The sequence below is a fragment of the Myotis nattereri genome, assembly GCF_964212035.1.
Source record: "Myotis nattereri genome assembly, chromosome: 1".
NCBI lineage: Eukaryota > Metazoa > Chordata > Mammalia > Chiroptera > Vespertilionidae > Myotis > Myotis nattereri.
This window is the reverse complement of record NC_138075.1, coordinates 182,312,951-182,332,081: the sequence shown is the minus strand read 5'-3', so window position 1 is coordinate 182,332,081 and position 19,131 is coordinate 182,312,951. Positions and strand designations below refer to the sequence as shown.

Genomic DNA, 19,131 nt, shown 5'->3' with positions numbered 1-19,131 from the left:
TTAACCACCTGAATGTCTTCTGACCTGCTTTTATTTTTTGGAGATGCTTTGACCAGGCAACAGATCTTGTGCGTGGTTAGAAAAGTTACTAGGTAGAGAAACTTCTGTGAGTGGGTTAGAAATAGGTCTATAAAGTTTAAGAAGTGGAGCTGAGATGATAAACACCTAGGATTTTTGGAATATCTCAGTGGAATCTAAGTGAACAGCTGCCACATTGAAAAAATGAGGGACAATATTCTATGTGCATAATTAGGACTAATGATTAGAAGTAAAGGGAGGTAAATTCTAGGTCAGAACAGAGATGGATATTCTAAGCTAGTGATGGCGAACGTTTTGAGCTCGGCGTGTCAGCATTTTGAAAACCCTAACTTAACTCTGGTGCCGTGTCACATATAGAAATTTTTTGATATTTGCAACCATAGTAAAACAAAGACTTATATTTTTGATATTTATTTTATATATTTAAATGCCATTTAACAAGGAAAAATCAACCAAAAAAAATGAGTTCGCGTGTCACCTCTGACACGTGTGTCATAGGTTCGCCATCGGTGTTAAACACTAGGACGCCCTGAATATATACATGGTGGGCTTCTTTGTGAGGCGTTCGAGCTGAGGGTAGATGAGCATCTGCTGGGATGACAACTGTCACTGCTGTCCTCTCTAGGGCAAAGTGTTAGACTGGAAGATCTCTAACACCTTCTCCAACTGGACATTCTATAATTTACTATGGAAAACATTTAGCAAAAAGATGGCCAAAAAATATGATGACTTCTCACAGGTGATTTCAGTCAACAACAAAGCTAGATAGAGACAGTTCTACTGCTTCCATCAAGTTTCATGCTATTTGTTTAAAAAATAACTGGCTTGCCGAAACCGGTTTGGCTCAGTGGATAGAGTGTCGACCTGCGGACTGAAAGGTCCCAGGTTCGATTCCGGTCAAGGGCATGTACCTGGGTTGCGGGCATATCCCCAGTAGGAGATGTGCAGGAGGCAGCTGATCGATGTTTCTCTCTCATCGATGTTTCTAACTCTCTCTCTCCCTTCCTTCCTCTCTGTAAAAAATCAATAAAATATATTTTAAAAAAAAAATAAAAAAAAATAAAAAATAACTGGCTTTAGAAAAATGTTAATGAATATATGTTCCTTTAATACCTCTGCATATATGTTTACAGTCATCTTAAATTCATCTTATACCATATCTGGTCTCTTCACATTCCCATCTAACCTGCTTTCTAGGCTGTTCTCAGATGATAACACCATAAAACTAACTTCCCAAGTTAGACATTTCAGAGTCTTTTTTTTTTTTTTTTTTTAATATATTTTATTGATTTTTTACAGAGAGGAAGGGAGAGAGATAGAGAGTTAGAAACATCGATGAGAGAGAAACATCGATCAGCTGCCTCCTGCACATCTCCTACTGGGGATGTGCCCGCAACCCAGGTACATGCCCTTGACCGGAATCGAACCTGGGACCTTTCAGTCCGCAGGCCGACGCTCTATCCACTGAGCCAAACCGGTTCCGGCAACATTTCAGAGTCTTTTTTAAAAATATATTTTTATTGATTTTAAGAGGAAGGGAGAGGGAGAGAAAGATTGAAACATCAATGATGAGAGAGAATCATTGATTGGCTGCTTCCTGCACACCTCTTAGTGGGGATTGAACCCAAGCATGTGCCCTTGACCAGAATCAAACCTGGGACCCTTCAGTCTGTGGGCCGATGCTCTATCCACTGAGCCAAACCAGCTAGGGCTCTTTCTCTATTCTTCATCTACTCAAACTCCAAATCGAATTAGTAGCCATACTCTGTTGAGTCTATCTCTGTAATATCTTTTAACTCAGCAAAGAAGACTTAAGTGTGCTCATAAGTCATAAGGAACAAACCCTGGAATATGCTATTTAGTTAATTTTAGTCCTTTTATATTCTTTCATGATTTAGTAAACTCTTGCCAGACCTTATAAAATACCTCAAAATGGTCTTTTTAGCTTCACTTTCTCACAGTCTTTAAGAGTTCCCTTTAAAATCAGCGCCATTTTGTCCTATCTTGCTCAAAGATGAAGGTTTGAACTAAGACTAGCACTCAAAACCCTTTATGATCAGGCCTAACAACCTCCCAGCTTCATCTCCATTCCAACATACCCTGTGCCCCAATCAAGGTCTACTTGCTGTGTTCTGAGCATGTACTGCTCTTTTAAGACTCCGCTAAAGTCTTTCTTTTGTTCCAACTTTCCTTCCTAGCAAAATCCTCCACAGTTTAGTTTTTAGGGATTTGAAAAATGAGGTTTAATAATAGATTACTAATGGCAATATACATTGATGTAGTCTTTAAAATAAATATCTATAATAATAAAAGCATAATATGCTAATTAGACCGGATGTCCTTCCGGACATCCTTCCTTCTGGACAAAGCTGCAGTGGCCAGGGGCCGCGGCAGAGGCCCCCGGCCGTGGCAGTGATGGGTATGGGGTGGGGGCTGAGGCAGAGGTGGCCGCCGCAGTGGAGGCCAAGGCCCTTTCATGAATTTCATGCATCGGGCCTCTAGTTCTAATAATAAGAGAATGAAAACTATCCAATGTCTCTGAAAAACATAATTTAATGTAGAGGAGGACATTTAATAATTGGAGGATGTGCTCCCCTTACTCTTCCCACATCAAACGCAGTAAACTTCAATTAAGTCATTCATATACAAGCCGCCTGGCACACAGTCAGCATTCAATAATTATTAATTACTGTTGTTGGCATTTTGATGCTTTACAATGCTTTACTGTACTGCTATGATTAATGCTTCTAGGAATACTAGAGATAGAGCTGTGTAAGATCAAGAACCAGTTTCTACCCTCATGAATCTTACAGTTTAATGGCGAGAGATACTAAAGAAACAAATCAAAATATAATTTTGGAGAATGGTTGAGAGCAATGATGAGAATAACACAATATACAGAGAGATGAAGTTGAAACTACTTAGGGAAGGTCAGGGAAGGACTTTATGAAAGAGGTGACATTTGAGCTGAATGACTAAACACAGTCAGCCCTACAGAGGATTGGGGAAGATCCTAAGAGGAAATACCAGATGCAAAGGCTCTGGGATAAGAAGGGCTCAGTGTTCACTGACTGATGAGGAAGGAGGCTAGTGAGGTTGCATGTAGTCAAGGGAGGATGGATAGCCAAGTGTGTACCACACCCAAAGCAATGCTGTGCTTATCACTTCCCTCCCGAAATTATCCCGAGAAGTTGCTGGGGAGATTGGTAGAGGGTAGAGCTCACAGGGGCTTAAAAAAGCCATACTAAGGATTTCATGGTTTATTCTAATTGTGAGGGAAAGCCATTGGAGGGTTTTAATCAGGGGCATATCATCCTCCAGCAGCTAGGTGGGCAATATACTGAGAAGAGGCCAGTAATAAGGCCATTGGTGTAGCCCAGCAGAAGGACTAAAACTTAACTCTGAAGTAGGCCAGTCATCCAAAGTGGATTGGAACTGGGGGTGGGAATAGGGACTGACTCTAAAATGGCCATAAGGGGCTTTTTTGGACGATGGAAATGTTTTAAACTGAATTGTGGTAATGATTGCAAAACTCTGTAAATTTACTAAAATGTATTGGCTGTTATACTTAAAACTAAAGGTCTGGTGCATGAAATTCATACATGGGGGGGGGGGGGAGGGCCCTCAGCCCAGCCTGCACCCTATCCAATCTGGGACCCCTCGGGGGATGTTCAATTGCTGGTAGTTGGACATCCCTCTCACAATCTGGGACCGCTGGCTTCTAACTGCTCACCAGCCTGCCTGATTGCCCCTAACTGCCCCCTGCTGCCAGCCTGATCACCCCTAACTGCCTCTGCCTGCTGGCCTGATCACCCCTAACTGCTCCCCCTGCCGGCCTGGTCACCCCCAACTGCCCCACCCTCCGCTGGCCTAGTCACTTCTAACTGCCCCCCCTCTGGCCTGGTCACCCCTTACTGCCACCCCTGCTGGCCTGGTCATCCTCAACTGCTCCCCTCTGCCAGTCTGGTCACCCCTAACTGCCCCCACCCCCAGCCGCCTGGTCGCCCCATGAAGCCTGCTGTTCAGTCATTTGGTTGTCCCTCACTAACCTCCCTGCTGGCCTGGTTGCCCCAGACAGCCTGCTGGTCATTACTGTTACTGTGATGGTATCCTGAACAATTTGCATATTCCGCTATTATTAGTATAGATTGGTGAATTTTATGGTATATAAATTATACCTTAAAAAAAGCAGTTCAAAAAGGAATTGAATTGGCTACTCTTTGTGATGTTTTATGGGGCAAGAGCACGGGTGAAAATTAGCAGCCTGTGTCCCAGAAATCAATCAATTAAACCTAAACACTGATTTTTTTGTGTGCACTCTGATAACTCCAAAGTGTCTTCATTTCAAGACGACTAGAGGTTGCTTTTAGCCAGATGTTAACACCCCCTCAGGTGGAAGCACCTTGGCTTTGCCTGTTTTCCCCAGCCTGGACTCAATCCCCAGGTGTCTGCAACTCTTGGTATGAAGGCTTCCAATAATGTCTCGGCTAAGGACCACACCTATGTTACTCTGTACCTTTATTCTCTAAACCAGAGCAAATACAGTGATATATATATTAATAGAAATACATTTGAAAGTTTAAAAGTTTACTTTAAGTGCCAGACTACCTCTTTCCTAAGCACCTAATTTATTTTCTCCTTACCCAATTCCTTGTTCAAATTTTTTCCTTCCGATTTACAGGGCTTAAGAAAATCCTTAGTGCTCTCCATGATCAAACCTGTCACTGCCCCAGCTGGAGGGCTTTAAAATATTCATCAATACAGGCTTGATTCTGTGTGACTTGGAGGCATGACCGTATGTGTCTGGTCATGCTGTAATTGCTGTGACCAATTGCCACAAGCGTGGTGGCTTAAAACAACAGCGGTTTATCCTCTTCCAGTTCTGAAGGCCAGAAGTCCAACACCAGCCTCACCGGCTGAAGTCAAGGTGCTGGCAGGGCTCTAGGAAATCCACGTCCTTCCTCCTCCAGCTTCTGCTGGCTGCTGGCACTGCTCGACTTGTGGCCTCATCATTCTCATCTCTGCCTCTGTGGCCACTGTGTTCTCCTCTCCTGTCTATCACATCTCCCTCTGCCCCTCCCTTAGAAGAACCCTTGTGCTTGCATTTTGAGCCCACCCAGGTAACCCAGGGTAATCTCCAGATGTCAAGATCTTTGACTTAATCATATATGCAAAGACTTCCTTTCCTCATAACATTACAGTTTCCAGAGTTTAGGGCCTGATGTTTTTGGCCCTTATTCAGCCTACGACATCATATACTTTAGGGCCATCTAGTTTGGGAACAGGTAGTTCATAAGCAGTCCTATTTAATAAATTGTGGAGTTTTAAAGTGAGTGACCCAATCATATAGGACAGTGATGGCGAACCTATGACACGCGAACTAATTTTTTTGGTTGATTTTTCTTTGTTAAATGGCATTTAAATATATAAAATAAATATCAAAAATATAAGTCTTTGTTTTACTATGGTTGCAAATATCAAAAAATTTCTATACATGACACGCACCAGAGTTAAGTTAGGGTTTTTCAAAATGCTGACACGCCGAGCTCAAAAGGTTCGCCATCACTGATATAGGACGTCTTTGAGTCCTTTGTGTAAAATAGTAAAGGCTTTGCACATACAGAATAAATTGTTGATTTCTGCCCTCATTTTATTTTGGGAGTATAATAATATGCCTATGGCATAAAAACCATTTTATCTACAACACAGACAGATAATTGTATAAGATTAAAAACAGATGGCAGCAACGTTATGACAGGATCCGTAGTTTCCCTCCCCAAATCTATGGTACTGAGCTGGGAGGACCAGACCCCTCCCACCACTCTCCACCCCACCCCCACCCCCACCCACGACTTTACAGGCAGAGAAACAGTCCCGCCTAACTGGTCTCTGGGACACGCGGAAGGTGCAGGCCCTTTCCTGACACGGATGCTGAGACAGAAGGTAAGAAGTGGTTGCGGGTCAAAAACCCCTGAGAAACAGCCCCCCTTATTCTCCTCTACTTTCCCCCCTCCTTCAGGTACGCCAACAAGACCTGGTACAGCCTGGGAGAGGACTGGGAACAGAGTTCTGTTAAAAGTGATGCATTCATGTAAGCATGACCAATGGATACAGACACGGGGTGGGGCAGGGTGAGGGCATGAGTGGGGGATGGGGGGACAATGGGGGGATAAGGGCACCTTAATACCTTAATCAATAAAGGAAATATATATAATACCTTAATCAATAAAAGAAATATATATATATATATATGAGGGACTCATTTGACAACTCACTTCTGATGGATGCTGACAACAGGGCACAGCCAGACTCTCAGTGTCACTTAAGGGAGCGCCCCAGGGCCCTTGCACAGCACTAGCTACAATCCCCTGTGGGATGAGGGGTGGTGACTCCCAGGCTAGACATTCCTCTGGATCTCCCTGTCCTCCCCACCCGCCTGGGGCTGGGTAGGAACAGGAGGGGGCAGCAATGTTGTCCCTGGATCCGCGGTTTCCTTCTCCCCCTCCCGCCCCCCCCAAATCGAATACTTTGCACAGGGCCGGGTGGTCCCAGAGTTACAGCCACTGCCCCCGGAGCTCCTGCGACCCCCGGAAACAACATTCCGGTAAATCCACAGACACCGAGGTCTGGAGGACCAGACAGGAAGACGCGCTGCTCCGGGTCGTCCGGAGGCGCCGCCCCTCACCCGGTCCCCGGCGAGGCGGCCTCTGTACCTGCAACCAACACCTCATCCTAAGAGACCGGCGCATCCGCGCGGGGGCGCGGCGGGCGCGGCGGCCGCACCTGCGTCCACCGGGCGGCGGCGGCGGCGGCGGCGGCGGCGGCTCCTCCTCGGCGGCGGGAGCGCTGGGCTCTGCCCCGCCCGCCCCGCCTCCCCGGCGCCCCGCCCACCCCCGCGCGGGCGGCAGTTGGGCACCCGGAAGAGACGTGGGGAGGAGGGAGGAGCCGGGAGCCGGGAGACGCTCCGCCCTCCAGACGCCGTCGCCAGGGCAACCGAGCGCCACTCCCGCCCCACCGCCCCCCAGGAGCCCTGTGCCTACTCCCAGCCCCGCCTCCAATCCCGGCAGCTCTGCCCAGAAACCACCCAGGATTCGGGCCTCCTCTTGTGCTCTGTGCCCCTCAAGGGCTCTCACTTCTGCTACAGCCTCCTAGCCTCCCCGTCCTACTCGTGCTCGCCACCCGCACGCCCCAGGCCGTTCTCGAAGTTGTTCCCCAAATGATCTTCCCAGATTCTTCCCAACCAGCACCGATCCCTGTCGCTCTGCTCCCCAAGGGTCAAGCCCAACCTTGGCGCTGCCCTTCAGGCCTTGGCCTCGCCTCGCCTCCGACCCTTCCTCCACCCTCTCCTTAAATCCCCCTTTGAGCGGTTCCAGTTTACAGAATTCACGTTCTGCAGCTCTGCGGTTGGTTATGCTGACCCTACGTCCGTCCGGGATGTGTCTCAGGGTTCAAATGTGCTCTTCTCAGGGTAGCTGGCCCTCTTGCCTCGGACAGTGGTTTCCTCTGCTGGGCTTCAGCTGCTCCCCGTCCTCCTCGCTGATGGAGAATTTATCAGATTATGTGACTACACACGGGCCTCTCGATGCTGCCCAAATCAGTGCTCGAGTGGAAGGAGTCCAGGATGACTGGGTGTGATAGACACGGCCTGCGGCGTTAACACCATTGGCAGTCACATTATATAGACACCTACAGCGAATAACTTTTTATGTATTAAAATATTTTAGTTACCTAATAGATGATTTTCATTGGTGTCTGATGTTTGTAGTTGTACCAGTACTGGGCTCTAGGAACTAAAAGACTTCCCTTTTCTTTTTGAAGTCTTTAATTAAGATATTGTGTTACTTAGAACAGTTTAAAATTATATAAAGCCACATATATGTATGCAAGTTAGGTAGCCTAATTTTATTATAAAAGTATTTGCATTTTGAGTATCTTGTCATTATATTTCATGGTAGTTTTTTTACATTGAATTGAAAAGAGTGTCTTAGCTTTTAAAATAAAGAATTTAGAAATAAAGGAAGGGGTCCAGAGTTCCGTTACCATTCATTTAAAAGTCATTTCACAAATATCCATAGAGCATCCTTCACATGCCAGCGTAGGTGTTGAAAATATAGGCGTGAACCAAATAGAGTTGGCATTCTTGTGGAGGAAGATGAGCAATGCACAGAGATAAGTTCAAATATGTCAGATGGGGGTAAGTATTCGGGAGAGTGAGGAGGTTAGGGAGTGCGGGGTGCTGTTTCACAGTGTGGTCTGAGAAGGCCTCGTGATAAAGTGGCACTGAGCAGAGACCTGCAGGACTGGATGGGGGCGGGGGGGGAGGGGGGGGGAGAATATTGTGGGGTAGAGCTTCCTAAGCCTGTGGGAACCTCTTGGCCAGCGGACCCACAAGAGGAGGCTGAGGGCCCAAGTCACAAGCGCTCTTTAGTAAGAGTCCGTGTCTGGATCCAGGGTGGTTCTTTGTTCCCTTCATTGGGTTCCTACTCTGGACCCGGCCCTGTGCTAGGCACTGGGGGAGACAGGAAGAAGCTCATGTCTACCCGCCAGGAACCAGTGTCCTTTCCAGTGTTGTCAATCCAAACGGCTGACCTTTATGGGGATGCAGTTAAGAACAGTCAATTGAGCTCTAGCTGGTTTGGCTCAGTGGATAGAGGGTCAGCCTGCGAGCGATGGGTCCCAAGTTTGATTCTGGTCAAGGGCACATGCCTGGGTTGTAGGCTTGGTCCTCAGTGGGGGGGCATGCAGAAGGCAGCCAATCAATGATCCTCTCTCATCATTGATGTCTCTCTCTCTCTCTCTCTCTCTCTCTCTCTCTCCCTCTTCTTCTCTGAAAGACATATATATATATACCTTTAAAAAAAAAGAAGTCAGTTGATTCATAGATGGTTCAGAAATAAGGAACCCAGGTCTGGTCTGAGCTTTGGCACTATTTATATGACTTTGGGTATTAGCATTTTCATTTGTAAAATGGTAGATGTAGAAATTATCTCATGCAAACAAACAAAACTATGATTCTATAAAATCCCAAAATAGAATTTAATCTTAGTACGAAAACATTTGTTAAATCCCTTCAGACATCATATACAAGGTGTGTGTGTATATATAGTTACTTAAACTTTAATTCATGATTTGCTTAGTTTTTTAAAAATGTGTTTTACCTGATACAATCAGGTAAATGTTTTGTAAATGAATGGTAGAAAAAAAACGTTTTAATTTAAAATATATAGTAGATTATGTAAAAAAATTAAACATTGTGTTTTCTTTATGACTTTGACATTAAAGGTCTTTTGCTATATGCCTTCAAAGCTGCCCAGCCAACATGGCTCAGTGGTTAAGTGTTGACCTATGAACCAGGAGGTCATGGTTTGATTCCTGGTCAGGGCACATGCCCAGGTTGCGGACTCAATCCCCAGTGTGGGGCATGCAGGAGGCAGCTGATCAATGATTCTCTCTCATCATTGATGTTTCTATCCCTCTCCCAACCTCTCAGAAATCAATAAAAAGTTTATTTAAAAATAAATAAATAAATGAAGATCTTTGAAATGAAACCAGAGTCACAGAGTAGCCTGGATTTTGGTATAGATATTTTACCTTTCTGTTTTTTTAAAAAAAATATATGTTTTTATTAATTGTAGAGACTGAGGAAGGGAGAGGGATAGAGAGATAGAAATATAGATCAGCTCCCTCCTGCAGACAACCTACTGGGGACAGAACGGGCATGTGTCCTGGCAGGGACGAACCCGTGGCCTCTTGGCTCATAGATCCACACTCAACCATTGAGCCACACCAGTCGGGCTCCTTTCTGATGATAAGGATTAAACTTTTCTATTTTAAGTCTTATTTGACAGCTATATTTTCCCAATGCCTGGTACAACACGGACCCATCAAAGTAACTCAATATATATTGTAGAGGAAATAAGTGACAAGTCATCTCCAATAATTTTTGCAAGTAGGTAGGGTAGAAAATATTAAAGACCATATAGTTTATGCTCAGACATTCTTCTCTCCACCCAGGACACACAAAGAGAAATATATTTAATAAGAGAGTTTGAATTCATTTAACAAACATTTATTAATCACCAATTATATGCCAGGAACATCAGTGAACAAAACAAACCAAACCCTGCCTTCATAGACCTTACATTCCATTTGGGGGAGACAGATCATAATTAATCACTGTGACTTAATAACATATTAGAAGGTGATAAGTGCTGTGGAGGCAAATGAAGCAGAGAAGAAGAGGGAGTGTGGGTTGTATGGAAATTTAAACAGAGCAGGCAGGACCCACCTGCTTTCCAGGGGCACTTGTGATTAGCAGTCTAGGAGCATTTCCTGGCAGGGTAGGCTAAGAAAATGAGCAGTTTCTAATTTGCGGTTACTCTTGAAACTAGTTTTAAAAGAACATTTTCATCAACCATCCGAAATGCAGGAGTGCTGCTTCTCTTTAGAGTTGATCGAGGTTTTTAAATCAACTTTACTAATGTACACTTCACTTACAATACAATTCATTCATTTTAAGTGTACAGATTGATGACTTTTGAGGAATGTATACACCCAGTAACCAGTGCTCCAATCAAGCTGTAGAGCATTTGTTCTGGCCAGTGTGGCACAGTTGGTCACCCCATGCAACAAGAGGGTGCTGATTCCTGGTGGGGCACATGCCCGAGTTACAGGCTCCATCCCCAGTAGGGAGCATGCAAGAGGCAGCCGATGGATGGATGGTTCTTTCTTCGTGTTCCTCTCTCCCTCTCCCTCCCTTCATCTCTCTCTCAAATCAATAAAAACATATTATATTTTTTTAAAAAGAGAGACGTAGAGCATTTCTATCTACCTAGAAAGTTTCTTCACCTCCCTTTTCAATCTCTCTCTTAATATTGGTATGCATTGTGTCTTTAACAATAAAAGTTTTTAAGTTTGTTTGTTTTGAGGATAAATACTTTACAGAAGAATGAAAAGGGACAGAAAAAGGAGATAGAAGCTAAATAGCTAATAAAATAAGGTCAGATTGCCAAAACCGGTTTGGCTCAGTGGATAGAGTGTCGGCCTGCGGACTGAAAGGTCCCGGGTTCGATTCCGGTCAAGGGCATGTACCTGGGTTGTGGGCACTTCCCCAGTGGGGGATGTGCAGGAGGCAGCTGATCGATGTTTCTCTCTCATCGATGTTTCTAACTCTCTATCTCTCTCCCTTCCTCTCTGTAAAAAAACAATAAAATATATTTTAAAAAAAACAAAATAAGGTCAGATAGCCCTTTCTCTGTTTCTGCTAGTGAAGCCATCAGCATTGTCACTAGCATCTTTGAAGCCAACTTTGTTTTCTCCAAAGGACAGAAAATGCATGCTCATTATCGTAACCATCTACTGTTTAAGGTTAATACTGTGGCTTCTGATTAGCTACATTTTTATTAAGATCTTTTACTTCTCATCTAGGAAATAAAATAAGTTTATAGATATAATAGAGGCCCGGTGCACAGACTCATGCACTGGTGGGGTCCCTCGGCATAGCCTGTGGGGATCTGCTGAAACCGGCAGTCCAACACCACCTGCCGCTCCTGCACCTGCCACCATTGCCACCCCCCCCCACCCCCGGTGGTCAGTGCACATCATAGCAAATGGTCGACCGGTCATTCAGTCATTGGGTTGCTTAGGAAATCTATATATAGATAGATTTCTACCAGCTTTCTGTTAAATTAATAATTCCTATAACAGTCATAACTTCTACCAGGTATTTAATATTTAGTACATGCTATCAGGTATTTTTATTTGTTTTTTTAATGCAACTTCCAGTTTTGTGACATCTACCCTCAAATATACTCAGCATGGTGAAGTGATGAATAATGAACTGATTAACTATAGTGTCAGATTCTTTACCTTTTATGAGCGTTTTAAACCTTTTATATTGTGGTAAAATATACATTACATATAATTTACCACGTTGACATTTTTTTAAGTGCACAGTTCAGTAGCATTAAGTGTATTTACATTGTTTTACAACCATCACCATCATCCATCTCCAGAATATTTTCATCTTTCCATCTGAAACTCTGTACCCTTTGAACACTAATTCCCTAATCCCCTTTCCCCAACCCCTGACAACCACTATTCTACTTTCTGTTTCTATGAATGTGATTACTCTTAAGTATCTCATATAAGGGATCATTTATCCTTCTGTGACTAGCTTATTTCACTTGGCATAATGTCCTCAAAGTTCATCCATGTAGTAGCATGTGTCAGAATTGCCATTCTTTTTAAGGCAGAATATCATGCTGTTGTATATGTAGACCTCATTTTGTTTACCCATTAATCCATCAATGGATTCCTTGACTTTAAAAAAACAACTAACTTTATTGAGATATCATTTTCATTCAATAAACGACATCATTTAAAGTGTACCATTTGAGGCCTGGCCAGTGTGGCTCAGTTGGTTGAAGCATCATCCCAGAGGCAACAGATCAATGCTTTCCCCTCACATCGATGTTTCTCTCTCTCTCTCTCTTTCTTTCTCTCTCCCTCTCTTTCTCTCTCTCCCCTTCCTCTCTCTAAAACCAATAAAAAAATAAAATGTACCATATGATGAGTTTTGACAGATATATATACACATCTGAAACTACTGTCTCAAGACACACAACATTTTGATCATTCCTAAAAGATTTAAATTGACTGTGCTTTGATGGTTTTGGGGTGGCCCTTATGGTAGTTGGTGAAGCGAATGCTGTAAATTGCACACCCAACATCCATTTCACCTTCCTGCTTTCTCACAGAATCCTGGAGTTGTTTGAGGATTCAACACAGCATTCTACAGAACATTGCATAAGTGGGACAGTTTAGCTGGTGGGTCCTGATTATTTTAAACTAATCTGTGTACTTTCATCCTTCTTCCAAATGACTGTTTTCAGGGGTGCTTCTTGCCATTTAGACTTGAGGGAAGGACTGCTGGGAGTTTTCCTCAATCTTAAGAAGGAGACACATAAAGAGATTATTCTTTTTGCATTTGAGAGGTTGCCTAGAGAGATTGTGCAAACTTTAAAATAAGGTAGATTTTTGTCTACTTAGGATGGTTCTGAGACTTTTTTTCTACGAAAACTAAATAACCTTTCAAACCTTGTGGGAAGCCACCTATTGTCTTCACTAGCACAGAGGTGTGGACAAGGAACCGGGAAGGCTGGTGACCCTTGAAGGCCTGGCAAAGGTCAGGGCTGTGCACCCACTGTTAGTCCAGACAATGGTAGCTGAAGCAACTTCCCCATTTATTATTATGTAAATCCTTGCTGATGGGCTAGTCTGCCTGTTACTGGAAATTGGCTGCCTAAAGGCTATGCTATGGGTGTATCCCAAACCAATAAAAGGTTGGTGAGGCCTGAGCACCAGGGGAAGTCCTTCCCCTTGAGTTGGACTTGCCCTCCTGGCCCCCCAATATTTCCAAATTATTGTTTCTTGTCTTGTCTCTTTCATTTGTGTGCGGCCCCTCTTCCAGATCCTGAACCCTGAACCACGCGGGACGTGGGGGAAACTTTACACAAAACCTACAATTTAATAATTTATTGTCTACAATTACTTTAATGATTGTATAATCAGAAGATCCACTAGATGTCACTATAATGTTTTTCAGATGTAATCTAGTGACACTTTCAATCTTTGAAATATTACATTCAGAGGCATTAAAAAAAATCCAGGAAGTTAAAAATCATATTTAAAGTGATAGCAAAGACAAAGAGAAGAATGTTAGGGCTTACTATAAAAAAAATGCAAATCAAAAAGTGAGAATTTTGAATAGAACACATTAACTTGGCCTAATCTCCAAAATTTATAGGGAACTCATCCAACTCAACAAAAGGAAGATAAACAATCCAATCAAAAAATGGGCAAAGGACCTAAATAGACACCTTTCAAAAGAGGACATTCAGAAAGCCAAGAGACATATGAAAACATGCTCAAAGTCACTAATCATCCGAGAGATGCCAATCAAAACAACAATGAGGTACCATCTCACACCTGTCAGACTGGCTATCATCAACAAATCAACAAATGACAAGTGCTGGAGAGGATGTGGAGAAAAAGGAACACTTGTGAACTGCTGGTGGGAATGCAGACTGGTGCAGCCACTATGGAAGACAGTATGGAGTTTCCTTAAAAAACTAAAAATGGAACTCCCATTTGACCCAGTGATCCCACTTCTAGGAATATATCCCAAGAAACCAGAAACACCAAACAGAAAGGATATATGCACCCCTATGTTCATAGCAGCACAACTCACCATAGCTAAGATCTGGAAACAGCCTAAGTGCCCATCAGTAGATGAATGGATTAGAAAACTGTGGTACATCTACATGATGGAATACTATGCTGCTCTAAAAAGGAAGGAACTCTTACCATTTGCAACGTCATGGATGGAACTGGAGAGCATTATGCTAAGTGAAATAAGCCAGTCAATGAAGGAAAAATACCACATGATCTCACTCATTCATGGACAATAGAGACCATTATAATCTTTTGAACAATAATAGATACAGAGGCAGAGCTGCCTCAAACAGATTGTCAAACTGCAGCGGGAAGGCCGGGGAGGGTTGGGGGGCAGGAGGTAGGGGGGTAAAAGATCAACTAAAGGACTTGTATGCATGCATATAAGCATAACCAGTGGACATAAGACATTGGGGGATAGGGGAGGCTAGGGGACTGTCTAGGGCAGGGGGATAAAATGGACACATATGTAATACCCTTTGTAATACTTTAAGCAATAAATTAAAAAAAATAAAATAAAACACTAAAAAAAAAATGAAAAAAAAAATAAAATAAAATAGTTGCTTCTGGAAAAAAAAAAAATCCAGGAAGTTAAAAATCATATTTAAAGTGATAGCAAAGACAAAGAGAAGAATGTTAGGGCTTACTATAAAAAAAATGCAAATCAAAAAGTGAGAATTTTGAATAGAACACATTAACTTGTCCTTAAGTGATGTTAGCAAATAGAATGATTCATAATTTCTAAGATGCCAAAACAATGATTAGGCAAATGACATTTAAAAGAGTGGTACTGGCATGCCAGACAATGGGAGAGTCAATCTGATTGAAATATTTTTCTGCCCTGGAGCCATATTCACAGTTAACGGAGCAACATGAACTCAATCACCAACAGTAGAAATGTTTCATATAGAGACAAAAAATAGAGTTGTGATCTGTTTTCATGAAAGAATGAATTTGATTAAGAAAGTGGCAGTAAATCTAAGTTAGAGGCAAAAGGAAGCAGGGAAGCAGTAGAAAGAAAAGATTCAAAACTGTATCACCAAGTCAGCACTAGCTTCCCTAAACTTTCTCTTAAACCAGGAAAAACCATGAAGAGTTTCATTGTATATTACTCAGAACTCTTTCAGTTGCAAGTAGCAGAAACCCAAGGCCAACTGTGTAAGGAAAAAATAAACAGGTATGTATAGGCTCACAAAGATGATTAAGAGTGAAGTCTCTGTTATGCCCAGATTTCAAGATCCTCAAAAGCCCACCAGGGAGCCAGCCGAGTCCGATGCAAAAGCAAAGAGTCTTTATTCGAGCTAGCTCGGCTCCCCGACCACACTCACTGACGCAACAGCAAGCCAAGTGGTAGAGAGAGCCAGCCCTGTGGGGAGAGGGGTTTTATAGTAAGGGGAGGAGAGAGGACTGTGGGCCCTGCTGATTGGCCAGGCGCAAGTCGGTGTCTTGTTACACAGGATGTGGTCATATCTATGGCGCGCATGTCCCTTGATTGTCATTGGTTAGTTTAAAGAAGTCCTGGGTGTGGCTAGCAGAGGCTTGGGCTTCCGGGAAGAAGCCTTGCCGAGCACATGGCTGCCCAAAAATAGAGGATTTCTGGGCAAGATGGAGGGCGTAGCCCTCGCCCTTTCAGTCGCCTCAGGTATGGCCGCATCTAGTTAAGGCAGCAATTCTCAAAGAATGGTCTGGGAATCTTGGGGAGTCCCCAGACCCTTCTGGGTCTCCATGTTCAAGACCTTTTTCATAATAATAAGACCTACTTTGCTTTTTTTCTCACTTGTTCTCTAACCAGTGTATCGAGGAGTTGTCTGGGAGCTATGCCGTATGGATATCAAACAGATAGATTGCGGAAGTAGATAGTAGGACCAAGCTGTCTTCTATTCAACTGGCCATAAGGAGATTTGTAAAAATGTAAAACAATGCCATGCTTCTCATTAATTTTTGTTGTTTGAGAAAATATAATGATTTTTCATTAAAATACGTTAATTTTAACATACTAAAATGGATTTATTATTTTTAAATGAATTAAAAATAAATATTTTAAATGTTCTTTTCTGTTTAAATTGTCTAATACAGTAAATGTTGATAACATTTCTATGGAGCCCTCAATGATTTTTAAGAGTGTAAAGGAGTCCTGAAACCAAAAATTTTGAGAATTGATGGTTTAAGTAAGGTACAGTGCACCCAGGACTCAAATGGTATTACCAGAACACTGTCTCCATATCTTGGATTGATTTCTTAGGGAGTTGGCTTCCTTCTTGGGTTTGTAGTGACCTACCTACCAGCTTGGCAGTAGGAGAGAATGAGCCTTTTTGTTAGCTCCAGTAGAATTTCTAGTTATTACATTGGCCAAGCTTGAGTCACATGTCCATCCCCATACTAATCATTTGAGCCAAGGTTAACACCTGGAGCCAGAGGTGGGGTCAGCCCACCAGCACCACAGTATAGGTGAAGTGGTTCTTCAGCCCTAGCTGGTTTGGCTCAGTGGGTAGTGCTTTGGCCTGCAGACTGAAGGGTCCCAGGTTCAATTCTGGTCAAGAGCATATGCTTGGATTGCCGGCTCAATCCCCAGTAAAGGATGGGGTGGGGGGAGCGGGGTGCAGGAGACTGCCTATCAATGATTCTCTCTCATCATTGATGTTCTATCTCTCCCTTTCCCTCTGAAATCAATACAAATATATTTTTAAAAAATAATAAAAGAAGTGGTTCTCCAGAGAGATACTGACTAGACAAAGAAAACAAGTCCTTCAGGGTGGAGATTTTAGGGACAGCCTCAGGGGAAGACCTCAATAGAATATTCATCAATTTCCAGGTGTGTCCTTTCAGGGTTGTGGTCTCCACTGATTGGTCGGTGCCTGGGATGGAGCTCATTAGTCAATGCAGCTGGTCCTGAGGTGCGCTCTGGCCTGGCTCAGCTGGTTTTGCTGCTTTTCTGGGCCTGGAGCAAAACACAATTGAGGCCTAGATGTATTTGATTCCGGTCAGAACCTCCTTGTCCTGGGGCTTAATGCTGCAGGGCTGTTCTCCAGCTCCCTTGTTCGTTCCTTCTCTCAGGGGGTCTAACCCACAGGACTAGCAGCTTGCCAGGGGAGGAAAGACCTGGGGAGGATCTGATCCACATGACCAGATATGCAAGGTCAGGGGTCTAAGCTGCATGACCCTCAGTATGATGGGGAGGAAAGGTTACCCTGGGGGCGAGGACCTTGCTTTCCCAGTTTTGTCTCTTGCTAGGCACCCAGGGCTTCCTACCCTGGTGACCTGTACCCGGCCCATCGTCCTTGCTCTGCTCATGTCTGTCTAACTGCAGACCACATTTCCACAGAAATACTGTTATTACACATAAATTTTACTTTTTTGTGTTTCTTTCAACCCCTCAGATAAAGTTACCACTGAAAATCAAATAACACTTGTCATGTGTTTTACATTAAATTTGTCTAGATTTATTATTGCATATTATGTCTGCTTCTGTATTATATTACCTTTTCATTAATTATGAATACAAACACCAAAATTAAATTGGTATCAAACCGACACTAATTTTTAACCTGTTTCCAACACAATTTACATTTACCACATACTTTTAAACAGAAAATGTTTTAGCAAACATGTTCTTTGGAAATAATTCTAATTTGTTTCAGTAACTTGATAGCTGAGGCTTCTGTGTATAAGATATAGTTATCTTGGACGGTTCACAAATTTTTAATAAAAATTAGTAATGTTAAATTTCATGTAACATTGTTACAAAATCCCACCCATCACCCGAAATCAGGACATGATTCAGCCTTGAATGCCTACTACTTGCCGGGCATTTATTTTCATTTGAAGAATGAATAACAGTCTTGGAGCAGATAATTAAAGTAGCGAAGAAACCTGCCTTCTGTTCGTATTGAGTCAAACAAGCAGACACTTGATTGGAGAATCTTATTGCAAGATGAGAGGCTGCTCATGCTCATGTATTACACTTGGTATTTTCGTCTCATGAAAAACATCAAGCCCTTGGGCTATCACCTTGGCACTTACTGCTCAGGGCGCTGCTTCCTGAACTGGGCTGCACAGCAAAACGCACAGCGTTTAAAAAATGTCAAGGCCTGTGTCTCACCCCCAGGGGTTCTGGTTTCATTGGTCCAACTGCTTCCCACTCCGAGGCAATTCGCCATCTGCATGGTATTTTATCAGCGGTGAGGCTGTTTGGATTGGTCAGGTCTTTGTGCTGAACTGAATTCTGCACAGCACAGCTCACTGTGCAGAAAGGTGGCGGTGCCTCTCTTTGCCTTAATCCGTTTCCCTCTCACTTCCTCACTCTCCTCCTACTTGAGGAGGCAGGCGGCGGCCTCAGCAGCAGCAGCCCTGGCTGATCATCACCGCACAGACCAAAGAAAGGACCGGGCTGCCCCCTGAATATTTTCTCCCTGAGGATTAATGTACCGCTTTTCCCACTGTGCTCTACATCCCGCGAAAACTTTTTTCCCTTTTGCAAGAAATAAACTCGGAACTTATTGCTGAAGCACATAAGCAAAAAGTTTTAGCACAGCCTCTCTGCCTCTTGGGGACAAGTTTGAAAATTCGGAAGCAAGCTGAAGCATAGTAAGTGCTTTCTTTCTTTTAAAGCTACTTCTGGGGAGAGGGGAGGCTATTGTAATGGTAAATTTCACTGCCGAGGAAGAAAGGGGTGATAATCAATCAAAAATGAAGTATTCGTTGGAGGTTTCGCAATTTTCTTACTATATTGTAAGACTATTTTAATTTCCTCTGTAACCATATACAGAAAATGTTTTATTGTGTATATGCATGAAATAAAAGCAGTCTTGAGAGAGACATTGAAAGAAGTTTTGTCCAATGGAGCGAAGAGATATATAC

The 19,131-nt window shown here is 43.2% G+C and overlaps 1 protein-coding gene across 1 annotated transcript in view; it reads right to left on the bottom strand.

Annotated features, from left to right (window-relative positions):
- CCDC158 (coiled-coil domain containing 158) overlaps positions 1–6,908 on the bottom strand; it is an 83,906-nt gene extending 76,998 nt beyond the window's left edge. Inside the window, exon 1 of the mRNA XM_081100991.1 lies at positions 6,753–6,908. The gene's annotated coding sequence lies outside the window, so the exon portion shown is untranslated. The remainder of the gene's footprint in view (positions 1–6,752) is intronic.
- Between the last annotated feature and the right edge of the window lie 12,223 nt (positions 6,909–19,131).